The 14,252-nt window shown below is 40.6% G+C and overlaps 1 long non-coding RNA gene across 2 annotated transcripts in view; it reads right to left on the reverse strand.

Moving 5' to 3' along the window:
• The window catches only part of LOC118165182, a 452,777-nt gene that overhangs the window by 131,680 nt on the left and 306,845 nt on the right, over positions 1-14,252 (reverse strand). The window contains exon 2 of one of the 2 annotated variants that reach the window (XR_004749899.1): positions 11,207-12,745. The exons of the other annotated variant lie outside the window; for it this stretch is intronic. This is a non-coding gene — a long non-coding RNA (uncharacterized LOC118165182). Of the gene's footprint in view, positions 1-11,206; positions 12,746-14,252 lie in introns of those variants that run through there. 2 annotated transcript variants of the gene reach the window in all.

Below are 14,252 nucleotides of genomic sequence, written 5' to 3' on the forward strand. Positions count from 1 at the left end.
GGCCAGAGGTCTGCTTACTTACTTCAGAGCGCTAATAGCAACTGAGGTTTCTCAGCTGGTTTCTCCTAGCAATGGTGACCCTGTAAGAAAAGTTAAAATAGAGACATTTCTTGGGTTTTCAAAGGGAAAGATTTCTTCTGTCAGCAGCCATCACATTCCCTCAAAGCCTCCTTGCTCTAACATGGTGTGCATGTGGATTGCACCTGCCCTCACCTCAAGCACTGAGCTCTGAAGCTCATCCTTTTTGTTCTTGACAAACCAAGAAGTAGCAAATTCTGGGGCATTTTCACAGAAGAATTCCAAGCCTGCTTCCTTTGCAGATTTGGACTGAAGCAGTGCGAAGTCCCAGATTTTACTCCAGAGTATCATCAGTTTGCTGCCAATCACACTGCATTGTAGTACCTCAAATATCTTCACACACGCAGGTCTCCCAGTCTGCAGTGCATGCCATCTCCTCCCGCAGAGTTTATCGGCCAAGCAGAGAGTATTCTTTTGTAAAGAACCCTCTCTTTTTGTCTTTCTTTACTTATCTTTATGATCTGCACAGCACAGAGTGCACAGGACAGTCCTGCAGGCTCCATGGCTGCTGGCAGAGATACTTTAAAGCATGGGAGCCCTACCCTGTGGGCATGCAGGACTTTGGAAAGTCTAATGATTCATTGATGTCACCTGAAAATGGACTCAAAAACACAAAATAGAAGGTTCTGACCTGGGTGATTTGTTCAAGATCATGCAGTCAGAGATGAGGCAAGAACTGGTAAAGACTCCTCTCTGAAAGCACTCTTGATTTAATGAAATTGCAAGTATTTGAAAGCAGTGACCTGAGCTCAGAGTAGCAAATTATGTCTACAAAGGTGCCTTTATGAGCCCATCCAGCTCCCATAGAAATCAATAGGACCCTGTCCATATTTAGCTCAGGCCCTAGAAGACAAATTACTCCTCTCACTATGTAGGAGTGATCCTTCACACCAGAGCTGTCAGAGCAGAGAAGGAGCAGGCAGGGAGAAATTATTTCCCCATCAGAAATGTTCCAAGGCAAAAAGCTTCAAGACGCTCTCTCCGTCTCCACAGGCACAGTGTGGCTGCCCTCTATTTTCCAAAAGTTTGGTGTAGGTGTGCATGCTGCATGTTAACAGTTTTCACCCCAGTTCATAAAAAGTGCATCTTTCCTCCTTTGCTGAAAATAAGAAAGGTCAAGAAAGAGAGGCAGAAAAATATTACTCTGACATTTAAGAAGAAAAAGAAAATTAGTAGGAACTCAAAGTCACTTCAGATTTCATGGATAAGAACAAGGCATAAAGGCTGGGACAGAGAAAGCGATGCACAGCCATTCTCCTTAGCCTTTTGCCCTCCTGTCTGAGAAGGTGCTAATTTTTTTCTTCAAACACTGTTATTCTGTCTACGTCAGTAAGAATCAACGCTGAGCTCCTCACTGTTTCTAGAATTACAGAGCTCATTAAAGTTACCTAGAGTTAATGCTGCTGATCTTTAATCCTCTCTGCTCTATTTCATAATCACAACTGTATGAAAGCCATTTAAGCTGTGAATTTACTTTCATTGTATTCCCCTGTAGACAGGCATTGCCTATCATGGAGAAACCTGGAATGAACTCCGAGATCGTATTATTAGTGGCAAAACCTTCCTGGATGTTAACAGTACCAGGATTTCACTCATATCCTTCAGAAGGCACCTTCCTGGATGGCAAACTCTCAGCAGAGCTGAGTAGATTTCTTGACCTAGTCACTGCCTGTGCATTTTTCTCCTATGAAAATTCACATCATTTTGCCTACTGGAGTTTGGGCACCATAGGTAAGGTCACTGTCGACCTGTCTCTTTGAAGATTATTTTATTGTCACTTGTTGGGACTGTTGATAGTGTTGAACACTGGTCTGTGCTTTCTTTCTTGTAGCTAAAGGCTGTATGTTTCAATCCCTTCTTCTGTCCCCTGAATTTTTTCACCTTTGACCCCACTATCTCTTTGCAGAAGCTAAACAGGAGGACTGCAAAACTGCATGAAGAGGCTCCAGCATAGCTTGACAGGAGAGTTTCAGCAGCTGCCTCTCTCCCTGGCTGTGGTCATTCATAGAAGCACTGCAGAAGCTGCTGTGAGAGGAAGGGACCAAGCCTACAGCCTTCACTTGTGGGGCAGCCAGCTAAGAAGAGGGCAGGTTATCACTAGTGGGCTTCCTTGCTTCCTCTTTGGGTCATCTGGGGGTAGAGGAAATAATCTGGTGGAGTCTCCGGAGCTGAAACAAGCCCTGGCTACCAGACAGACTGGGAGCCGGGGCACACACAGAAAAGTCCCTGACTTTTAATGACACCCCAACCAAGTGGGCTCATAGAAATTTTGTACTGTGCCACTATAACAGCTAACAGGCCACATCATGTTTATTACTGGCTTTGTAACAGCACTTTCATTAGTTTTAAATGCTCTGCTGGCTGTCAGAGGACTTTTCCTTCTGCACAAAGACTACCGTTTCTGCTGATAAAGCTGCCCAGGTTTGACACGATCAATACTGCCTGAAACAAGACACTGGAGACAGCAAACAGGAAAAAGGCAAAGGCTGTACCTCATTCAGAAACTCATTCCATCCTCAAATTGTCTCTGTCACACCACCTCTTTCCCATCTGCACCAGAGGGGCAGGCACAGCCCCACCACAACTTCCCTTGGGGCAGCTTCAGAGTAGAGCCCAAAACCTTGCCCCACTCACCTGTGACGCTGGACACCCACATCGATGTGATGTATCACACCGTGAGCACAGAGAAGTGTAGAAATACAGGCAAAAGTGGCCAGGGGATTGTAGGGCCAGTCTCTGCATCAATTGACTTTGGTGGAAGGGCTTACAAATAATCCTGACTCCCACTCGGAGTCTTTGTGTTTCCATGACCTGGCAAGTTCAAACCAGTGAGATGGAAGGAGTCAAGTGCCCATGAACTTACTGTCAGTGTCAAGTGGTGATTCCTTTTTCTGACCCTGAAATTTCTGCTGATACATTTGTACACTCACAGGTTGTAGCATGAGACAACACCTTTAATATTATTTTTTTTTCAGGCACAGAAATCCTACTGACACCAGAGCTTCTGTAACATCAAAAACCTATATACAATACACTTTGAAGGTTAAAATTACTCCCATATGGCTTCCTCCGCTCTTCCAATCTCTCCACCTCTTCCCAAACCTGAAGCCTGAGCTCTTGTTAAAGTAAAGCTGCAGTCAGTGCAGTTCCTCCCCAGGGTAAAATCACCTGGTAATATGACTGCTCTGTGGTCCCAAGGCTTCTGGTAGTTTAAGATGCAAATCATCTTTTGCAGCAAGGCAGCTAAAGTCTGAGAGAACAAAAACTCGGGGTGCTCAGGAGGATTAATAACAATCTCAGGTAGAGTTGTTCTAAGGGAAATCAATAGAAACAGATTTTGATTTTGTTAGCTCCCTAAAGTTGACTTTATTCCTTGCAACATTTGGCTTGGCATTTTGCTCACACCTGCTGCCAATTCCTGCATATATTATTTATATATTTTCAACTGTCTACAATAGGATCTCTTGTACAGGTTGCTTACCTTCCACCTGTATGGGCCTTGTGGCTTTTCTACTTTAGGGGTAGAAACCACAGAAAGATAGACAAGATTCAAACCACAGGCAGCTGGAGGAGGAGAGCTGATTTCCAAACTGAATGGAGATAGAAACCTGTCTTTCTGCTGAGAAACTGCAGATGACTTCGGTAGACCCTAACCTTTCCTGGTATCTTGAATACCTGAGCCTGCCAACTTACTCTCTCCCTTCCTTCATCCCCTGAGTATTTCTAACACATTAGTATGGATGTCATTCTCTCAGGATTTTCATAAGTCAGAACTAATTTTGTCGTTATTCATATGGGCAAACAACACTGTTGAAATCTTTGGACCCATGTCACAGAACTACCCAGTCCTGCCTTCCACGTTGTGTCTGAGCAAATCCAGAGGAGGGCTGTGAAGATGATTAGGGGACTGGAACATCTCTCATAGTAGGAGAGGCTGGGAGAGCTGGGCCTGCTTAGCTTGGAGAAGAGAAGGCTGAGAGGGGATCTTATCCAGCTCTCTTCTCTCCCAAACAGAACATGCTCTGTGCAGGTAGCTCTTCAGGAAATTAGGCTCCTAAAACTTGGACAGCCTCTGTTTTATATGCATCAACTGCACTGTTTTAAAGGCAAATATTTCACTTTTTACATTCCTGGGGAGCTTCTTGCCCAGACTAGAAAACTGTCCACCTCTGACAAAAAAAAAAAAAAAAAAAAAAAAAAAAGTCTCCCTCCCCAGAGCAAGGGATCCCTGACACCAGGGATGAGACAAAAGATTTCAACCATGGCAAAATCTTGCTTTATTCAAAGTGATTAACATGACTGAAACAGAAACACAGCTAAGCAATTTCCATTTAGCAAAACTCCAAAAAGCCAGAAATGGGTTAGGTAAACACTAACCTTTATTTTATACTGTCTTTGACACTAATTAGCCAGAGGTAAGTAGCTCGCTGTTTCCCCTGTTGAGACAAACTGCTTTCCAGCATTCAAGTCCCAGGACTGAGAAGGTCATCCCAACACCAGGGTGGAAGGCACATCTCCATCCCTGTACAGTGAAAGAATGCACAATTATCCCCCTTTTTAAGTTGTGTTTGAATACCTTGAAAGGGACATTGCTGTGAACGAGTAGTTGATGTGTGTTACGTCTCTACAAATGTGAGTATACACAAGTTAGTTAGGAGGAATATATGGAAGAATATATATCAACAGCAAATGAGAGCGGCTTACTTCTGCCCTGACATTGTTAAATGTGTAAAAAATATATCTGGGGATTTCCTTCAATACAGTCCTACAAAGTGCAGTTCAATTTATTCAGCTTGTTGAAAAGAAGGTTGAGAGGTGATTGAATCATCGTGTATAGGTAATTACACACAGAAACAGTATCTGATAGCAAGGGACTTCTTAATCTCACAAAGAGCTAGCAAAACCATGTGGCTGGAATCCAGACAAAGCTGGACCAATTCAACCTTGAAATAAAACTACTCCTGCCATTAACGGAGTAATGGTAATTAGGAGCAGGAAAAGCTTAAAAAGAGAAGCTTTACACTCACTCATTATAGATATTATGACAAGATTAAATGTTTCTCCAACAGATCGGCATTTTATTCAGATTCTGGGACACATTTTGCTGCTGTATATGCAGAGTCCATTTGCAACATCACAGCAGTCCTGCCTTGTCTTGAAATTCCCTTCCTGCATAGTTACCTCCTTTGTTGTATCCTTAATATATTTATAATATTTGTAATAGTACTACTAAGATAACTACCCCAACTACCATAACTACCACATTTTAGAGCATCAACTAGCTTGCAGGATTTAGAAACAATATATCTTCCTATTATCCTCCCACTAAGTGTCCACTGATGAGCATATTATTTTTCTTGGTTTTCTATCATCTTGCTTTCCAAAAAAAAGGGGGGGATTGGACAGGTTGTCAATAAAGAAGACACAACACACCTGGAATGACCGATCAGAACCACAGAGCAGCACAAGAAATCCTCTTAGGCATGCGGTTGGTGTACATCCCTGTGGTGGTTTTACCATGCTAGGCAGCTGAACACCACAACCGCTCTCTCACTCCCCCTCCTCAGATGAGGAGGGGAAGAAGTAAAGGAAAGAACAACTGAAGGTTGAGATAAGGATAATTTAATTAAAGAGAAAAAATATTATTAAGGAAATATTATTATTAATTAAACAATTCAACTAAAGGGAAAAAAAAAAGGGAAGGGGGAAGAGGGAGGGGGAAAGGGAATAACAAAACAAAACAAGTAGAGGCTATGTGGAAGTGCAGAGGAAAGAAATTACTCTCTACTTCCCACAAATGAGCGATGCTTGACCATGTCCTTGAAGCAGGGCCTCAACGCACGTGGCCAGTGTTCGGAAGGAGGACAGACATTTTTGCAACAAGAGCCCACCCCTCCCCTCTTCTTCCTTTTTCCACCCTTTATTGTCGAGTGTGACATCAGATGGAATCGTATGATATGGTATTGTGTGACATCGTATGGAATATCCCTTTGGTTGGTTTAGGTCAGCTGCCCTGCTGATATTTCTTTCTCACTTTTTTGGCCACCCCCTAGGAGGGTCAGAGAGAGTCCTGATGCTGTGCCAGCACTTCTCAGCAGCAGACACAACACCGGTGTGATACCACTGCTGTTCTAGCTACAAGTGCAGAGCACAGCACTGCTGCAGGTAAAGTTAACATCCCAGCCAGACCCAGTACAATCCCTCATGCATGCAGCCAAAACTCATACCAGCTTTGAGTAACTAGGAGGGAATTTCCAAAAGAAATTTCCCTCATTTATCAGACATCACAAGTAGATAGTAAACATATTGTCAAACAACAGGTCAAGAGGATAAAACAAGCCATTAACAACCTGCTAGTGATATTTCACCTGAGTTTATACATCTAGTAGTCAAGCATCTCTTAAACTAGAAAGGAACACCACAAACAGGTCCATCCTAAGTTGAGATGTCTCTCTTTTTGCCAGCTGCTAGGGACAGACACCAGCAACTGGCTTGAACAGAATGTGCAGCTTCTAAAGCCAGGTTGGCCGGACAGGGTTCAGAGCAGCTCTATTTTTAGTTTAAAATATGGAAAGCATAAAGTGAAAACTACTATAAAATGAAAATATAATTGGTCTGATAGGAGTTCTCCAATACATTTTTTCCCCGACATTGTTTATTTATCAAGAAAAGTGTTGCAATGAAAAATTGTTGATATCAGTGACAGCAAAATGAATATTATGTACTAGTAAAGAAAATCTGAAGTTTGGTACAGCTTAGTACATAAGCAAATATTTGAACACAAAAAAATCACAAGTTAATAAGATTTTATGCGGCAATTTATACAGAGACAAGGATGTCATTGTTTCCATAATTCATTTTATTTTTGAGAAGAAAGCATAACCTTAGAAACGCTTTGCCCAGCAAATGGGAGTAGAAAACTGTGAAGCTATAAAAAACTGTGAAGCTACTTCCTAAATTCATCTATGTAACAGGTAAAACATAAAATGCTTTAATAAGCCTAGCAAAATTCATAGTTATTGTTCCAGGACAGCCTTTGAAACAAATAAATTTATCTTGGAAAACTTTCATAATACAGTCATTATGGAACTCTCTGTAAGTGATTAGTCACAAACATCTCCCAGATCCTGCCTGCTAACATCATCACATAATTTGATATTCCATATTCAACTCAAATGTTTTCTCTTGAACAAAAGGAAGACATATTTAACAGACTTGTGGACATGGCACTAAGGATTGGTTTAGTGATGGGACTCAGTAGGTCAGAACTTGACGATGTTCAAGGTCTTTTCCAACCTAGGTCACTCTATGATTCTCTGTAGATTTGATTTCTAGTCCTGCTTCCAGGCAGCATGCATATGGCTGAAAGGCATGGAGCTGTATGGAAGAGTAAAGTCCATAAAACATTCTCCTTACCGCACTTCTGAAATTACTGGTCTGCTATCCCATCCCTCCCCATCTTACAAAGATACGCACAAACCACAGCAATCATGATGAGGACATCATGAGGGTAAAACAGACTTTTTTTACATGAGGATAATAAAATTCCTGCAGATGTTCTTTTTATAGCTAGTATTTGCAATATACTGCAAATCACATTAAAATTAACTGGCAAAATTATCATTCAGGATGAAAATGACATTTGAAATTGTGATTTAATGTGAGGTGCAAGGCATAGTTCCATTTCTCCAGTTCAATCTCCAGATGCAATTCACGGAGACTGCATTTCAAACCATAGCCATGTATGTCAAGTGCTAAACAGTTTAACTTAGACGCTGATATGAGCACCATACATTATCTATGGTAAATATCTATACACTTGATTCACACCTTTTTTCCTTAAAAAAAAAAAAAAAATGCTTTTAAAAATAGAAAATGTTTGCAGACTTAGAAAACTACAACAGCACATGACAGAACTTGCTGTGAACTCCAGCTATGGTATAAAACTGCAGCATGAGAAGACGTTACTACAAAAAATATATTTACAGTAGCTTTTCTCCGGTGTCCGCTAATTGCCATAACAACATCTAGAGCCCCAGAGTCAAGCCAGTGGCAGTGTCATTGCCGGGCACCAGCTGGAGGGGCTGGTAGAAGACGTGGGTCCTGCAGACAAGCTGTGAATGGCTGTTCCCAAGCAAACTGGTCACCTTGTAGATGCTCACTCTCTAGGACCAATGGCATCACAAGATAACAAACATGAGGCAGAGAAAGGAAGAAAGGTTGAAAAAATGAAAAAAATAATTAAAAAAAAAAAAAAAGTACACAGGATAATACTGAAAACCTGTTTTGCCTGCTTGTGACAGATCCCAAAGAAACGAAACATTTTGTCCTTATTTAGAAAGTTTCATCCAACCAGCTTAGAAGAAGAAGAGAGAGAAGCCCATGCACCATTACCAGAAAGCAAAAGGAAGCCTAGAAAGAAGTAAGTCAAGCAATGAGAAAAAAAGGTAGCAGGGGGGAAGACACTTTTAGAACAAGTATTAAATAATACCCCGAGTCATATGTTATTGTTCAAGTTAATTCAATTTAACTTTTCTTGATATATAGACTGCTAAAACTCCTAGTTATGTTTTTGTACGGAGCATATATGAATCCTTACCTTGCATGCTTCAAAGTGAAATGAGAAAGCATTCATTGGAAACATTTTTTCTTCCAATCATGATATAAAATGACAAATGCTTTCCTAGCATCTACCATGTTGTTATGCAATTGGACAAAGGACACACAGCATGCTAATAAAAGAGGCACTAACAGATCTGCAAAGGTGCGTTCACTCCAAAGCAAACCTCATGATGACAGAGTAGTAGCATATCCTAATACAAGACTGACATTCTTGTCTCAAATATGGCTAGAGAGCACAAAAATCAGCTGCCTGGCAGCACAGGTAGCAAACTTTCACTGTACTAAATCCTCCAGAAGTAATTATCTTCTCCCACCTGCACTTTTGACTTCTTTACAGAAAAGTCTCGTTTCTCGCTATCTTTTATGAAGCCTTTCATGAATGCTGCTAGCCTCCATTCCGATTTACTAAGAAGCCTCCTTCACACCCCTCTGCCAGTGCGGCACAGTAATATTATGCCTTTCGTAACCTGGTGGTTCAAGCCAAATCAGAAATGTGATCCCAACCCCTTTTCCAGTTAAAACATGAATATATTTAAATGCATACATATCTAAGAAATTATATCAAGTCCTTTCTAGAAGTACCTTGTGATGTCAGAGTCAAGCCTCATAACTTTTAGAAAGTTGATTTGAATTTGACCGCAGGAAGAAAAAAGGCTAGTTTGAAAAGGGAGGCTTGCTTGAAACCTGCCTACAAAGGAGATTTCTGTTTCTTTAGATGGGATAAGTGCGATGCAATAACAAAGAACATAGATTGAACTCAAGTTGAAGTGGGCTGAAAAGCATGAAAGGAATCAACATCAGGCTTTCTGCCAACAGCTTTCAACAGCTAAGAGAAGAAGGGGAGCAAAAGAACCAGCAAAAGGTTTCGGAGCTACATTTCTGGAAAAGAAAACATAGATATGAGAAAAGTTTGAGTAAGAAGGAAAGCAACTAGAGGAGAAGGCTTCATGCAGTAGAGGACAGCTTCTGTCTTCTTGGCTAACTGACAAAGAGGTGAGCTATGGAATAAAAGGTTAATTTAATTAACAAAATACTCAGGTGCAGACGTTACATCATGTCTGTTGGCTGACAGGAAAATAAAAATTTCTGATCAGAGTTTAGCATAACCTTTTCACTATTAAAAGGTGGTATTTCATTTTCTTGTTTGTCTACTTAGCAACTGACGATCACACGCTGTATCTTTGCTGTCCGCTCCCCGAGATGCATGGCCTGTGGTTACGTGATTTCCATAAGTAATTGTGTGACCTTTATTATGAACAGGAGTGCAGCAGAGCAACAAGAGCTTTTATAAAATACAATGAGCATATATTTGAGAGCTTTAACTGGAAAACAAAATTCTATGTATGTCCCCAATTCCAGATAGGATCAGCCTGAAGTCCTTTCCACCTCAGACCAGACCCAATCTATTCCCATCCACTGCCATGGGCAGAGACACCTCCCACCAGACCAGGCTGCCCAAAGCCCCATCCAACCTGGCCCTGAACACTTCCAGGGATAGGACATCCACAGCTTTTCTGGGCAACCTGTGCCAGTGCCTCACTGCCCTCTGAGTGAAGAATTTCCTTCTTACATCTAATCTAAACCAACCCTCTTTTAGTTTAAAGTCATTACTCCTTGTCCTGTCATGACACCCTCTGACAAAGAGTCCCTCCCCAGCTTTCCTGTAGGCCTCCTTTAGGTACTAGAAGGCCACTATAAGGTCATCTCATCTCCAGAGCCGTCTCATCTCCAGGCTGAACAACTACAACCTGGTTCAACCTCTCCTTCAGCCTGTCTTCACAGGAGAGGTGCTCCAGCCCTTTGACCATACTTGAGTCTAGTAGTATCAGAATGCAAGCCATTTCCACCATAAATGCTCATCAAAGACCCAAATCAATTATAATTTTGCAATTCTCCAAAAATAATTAATAAAGCATTGATCTAAAATTAAGAAATATATGATTCCTAAAATACCTCTCTAGACATGACAAATAACTTGCACATCTGAAAAAAAAAAAAAAAAAATAGAGCAGATGGTATGAGTCAAGAACTAGCAGTCTTTAATATATATTCTATTCAAAATGGCATCTGTGGTTTCCTCTATAACTTTTTGTCATGCTCAAGTCTGACATTGCATATTCCTGGGAAACAATTAGCACCAAAAGCCATTCCAGTGCCTCCAAGCACTTCTAGAACTGCTTCTCCATTTCAATTATCCCAAAGCAATCTGCAATTTTAACTGCAACCATTTCTGCCTTACTTATGAAAAAGAAACCTAGTTCTGTTTACTTACTTTTCATGGTTCAGGTAGGAGACGCACCTGCTGTGATCAAATTGACCAATCAATCAATTGACCAATCAATCAGTTGTTCCCAAATTTTGTCTCTCTAAGTCCACGTACCTCACCCAGGACTTTGAAATTCTTTTTATGTAAAAGAAACTATGGTTATATGGGCTGCAATGCCTCCCAAGAAAACAAAAAGACAAGCTCTTCTGATATCCAGACTGAATTTATCACCAATGTTGATGAATCTCATGGTATTTATTACATGTTACATAACATTTGGAATATATTTTTTAATGATCGCTGTTGAGATGTAATCATATGAGAATAATATTTGCCATTCCTAGAATCAGAGGAAATAAAAATATAACCTTTAAATATTCAAATCATGAGGCAAAAATACTAATTTCCTCAACCCTTTGTTTTCAAATCATAATTTTCATTTAATTTCCTAACCAACAGGGAGAAACATTGTAGGAGAGGCACTTTGAGCTAATATTCAGAGCTTCTAAAGACCTGGAACTAACATGATGATGGGTCGTGTTTTCCAAAATATTTCCAGATTTAAAATTGCTACAGGAACTGTGGAGAGTGTTTATCTGCAAACAACACTGTACTGAGAACAACAGCGATTGGCATGTAACAGCTTTGTTTTCTGTGGAACAGTAACGATCTATTCTTATCTGCCATTGTCATTCAAATGGTACAGACTTTAGAACAATCTGTTTTTTTAATGAAAAAAAACTTTAACATTCATCAAAGCTTGGTGGCATTGTCATTGCAAACAAAACCCAACACATAAATTAAAATAAAACCTGTCTGAATTCAGTAAGAACATATTTTACTGCTACGGAAGCCCAAGCACAATTAACGCATCTGGTCAGGAGCTTACAGTCACACTCCCGGAAGCTAAGGCAAGGTCCATTTCATAGACCGAGACCTTTTGCAATGTGTAATTGAATACAATATAACATATAGAAACTACACAATGTATGCTGCACATTTAATGTAATGTAATAACTACAGAAAAGTATTGGTTACTTTCCAGTGTTGAACAAGGGGATTAATGTTGGAAGTCTCAGTGGCAAGTCCCAGTGGGTAAGTCACACGACTTATCAATAAAGTACAGACGTCTCAGCAGTAACTGCAGGATAATGATACTTCTATCACACTGTAAATCCAACCTAGGGATTTTAGCACATTCTCACCAATAAAAATACTGCTTCTTATTGTGGTATCCAAAAAGCAGTGAAGTCTATTGCACTTTGATACTTTTGATGGTGTTTTCAATCAAAAGGCAATTGCTTTCCAAATGTGAATCTTAGCTCCAACCTGCCACCTTAATGAACTGCATTCAACATCAGTCAGTACCACCACAAAGTAATTCCATTTAGTCACATATGCAATCAAAAACATGAGTAATATTTTTAAAAGTTTGCTTTCCTTATTTCCTTATTTCAATCATAATATTCATGTGTTCTACAATACATTTTATGCTGCAAAATGGAAGTCCTGCTATGAATTGCAGAAGAAATCAGTTTCTTGGAAAAGTCTTCCACTGCATACTTGCTATTTAATATACAGCTTACTTTGAAGACTGCTGCATACACATCAAGTGACTAAAAACACAAACCTTTTAGATGTAAAAGTGGAAAAGAATCTGGAGGTTGCATTGAAACTTTTCAATGTATCAACCTTTAAGCACACTGCAGTTCAGAAGTTACACCAGATATGAAGGGGTTTGCTCTTTTTCTTTTGCTGTAGAAATACATCACCCTCTTCCTAAAAAATAAATAAATAAATAAATAAAAAGTCAAGAAGAAAATGAACTCTTTCTTCCAAGGACAACAGTGAGCAATATAGTAACTTCTTTCCTTGAATTGCAATGCAAAGATTTATCTATTATCTCTGATGAACAATGTTAAAACATTCATAGAAGAAAAGGCATAGAAGAAAAGGCAAACTTAACAATTCATAATGCCACTGACAAATGCCTTAAATAGCTAGTGCAAAATCAGAAACCATATAAATGAAGTATTTTACCATTAGTTACTTTCAGAACTTGATTTTCCCCTTTTCAAAATGGTAATCAATATTCCATTTTAACCTGGGATGATGGCTTACTCTAAAACCCTAGCTGTGCTGCGTTTTTCTGGGGAAGTACTCCAGTGCCTGCAAGCCACAAGCAACACCTCCTTACTATTGACATGGACATCACATTCCAGAAATCCAAAATAAAACAAAACAACAAATTTGGTAGTGCTGTCATTCTTACAAGGGTTACCTTACATCTACTGATTACTAAATGAGCAATTGCAGAAGACCTTGCCTCTGTCGTCTGATAGAGGGTAAGCATCTGCACCACATTTGGCTGGTTGGGATGACCTATGGTAGCTCCACACACCGCTGCTGAAACAGACATACCAGGTAGCACTGGAGGAGCCAGGATAGGTATGTCAGTGCCCCTCCACAGTTAACAAACAATGCAGGATCTAATCTGGTTGCTTGCAGAGCCATTTGGCTGCACAAGGCTCCTTATACTTCATTAGAGTACCTGTATCTCCCAAGAGTCCCTGTCTGTCCCTTTTCACAGAATCATAGAATGATCTAAGCTGGAAAACACCTTCAAGACCATCAAGCCCAATCATCAACCTGACCTACCAAGTCCTATCACTAAACCATGTCTGTTAGTGCCACATCCACACATCTCTTAAATACCTCCAGGGATGGAGACTCCAACACTTCCCTGGGCAGCCTCTTCCAGTGCTTGAATGATTTCTTGCATGGTAGAGGCTGGCTGTGAAGTCTGGACAGAAAAAGCTGCTACAGCTTGACATGACGCAAAGACGCAGACATCCTTGCTATAGCAGTGTGCAGGCTGACCATGAGCAGCTCAGTCTCAAGCTGGTGCAAGAAGCAGAAGAGCAGCAGCTGCTCTTCTAGTGCAGAAGGGTCAGTGTGTCGGGAGCCTAATTAGGCAGGAGTGTAAATTCAGTATGCCAGGGACACACATCAGCTGGAGGTGTGAACACCAGTTCTTGAACTTGTCAGCACAAACCCTTCATTTTTAATTTCCTGTGCTCAGCCATGTGACAAGCTTATCTCAATGCAAGTGCTTAGTACTTTTCAAGTGGGAAAGGCTGTATCTCAGCACAGCAGCTGGCCTGCCTACCCTGATTGCTCTTGGCTGAAAGAATAAAAATGTGGAAACTTCTGACTCTTTTTTCCTTTCTCCTCTCTTAGGGTCTGGTTACTGGAGACTGTGCATTCACTGTGCAATGTAGCTGCT

This window comes from Oxyura jamaicensis, chromosome 3 (assembly GCF_011077185.1).
Source record: "Oxyura jamaicensis isolate SHBP4307 breed ruddy duck chromosome 3, BPBGC_Ojam_1.0, whole genome shotgun sequence".
Lineage (NCBI taxonomy): Eukaryota > Metazoa > Chordata > Aves > Anseriformes > Anatidae > Oxyura > Oxyura jamaicensis.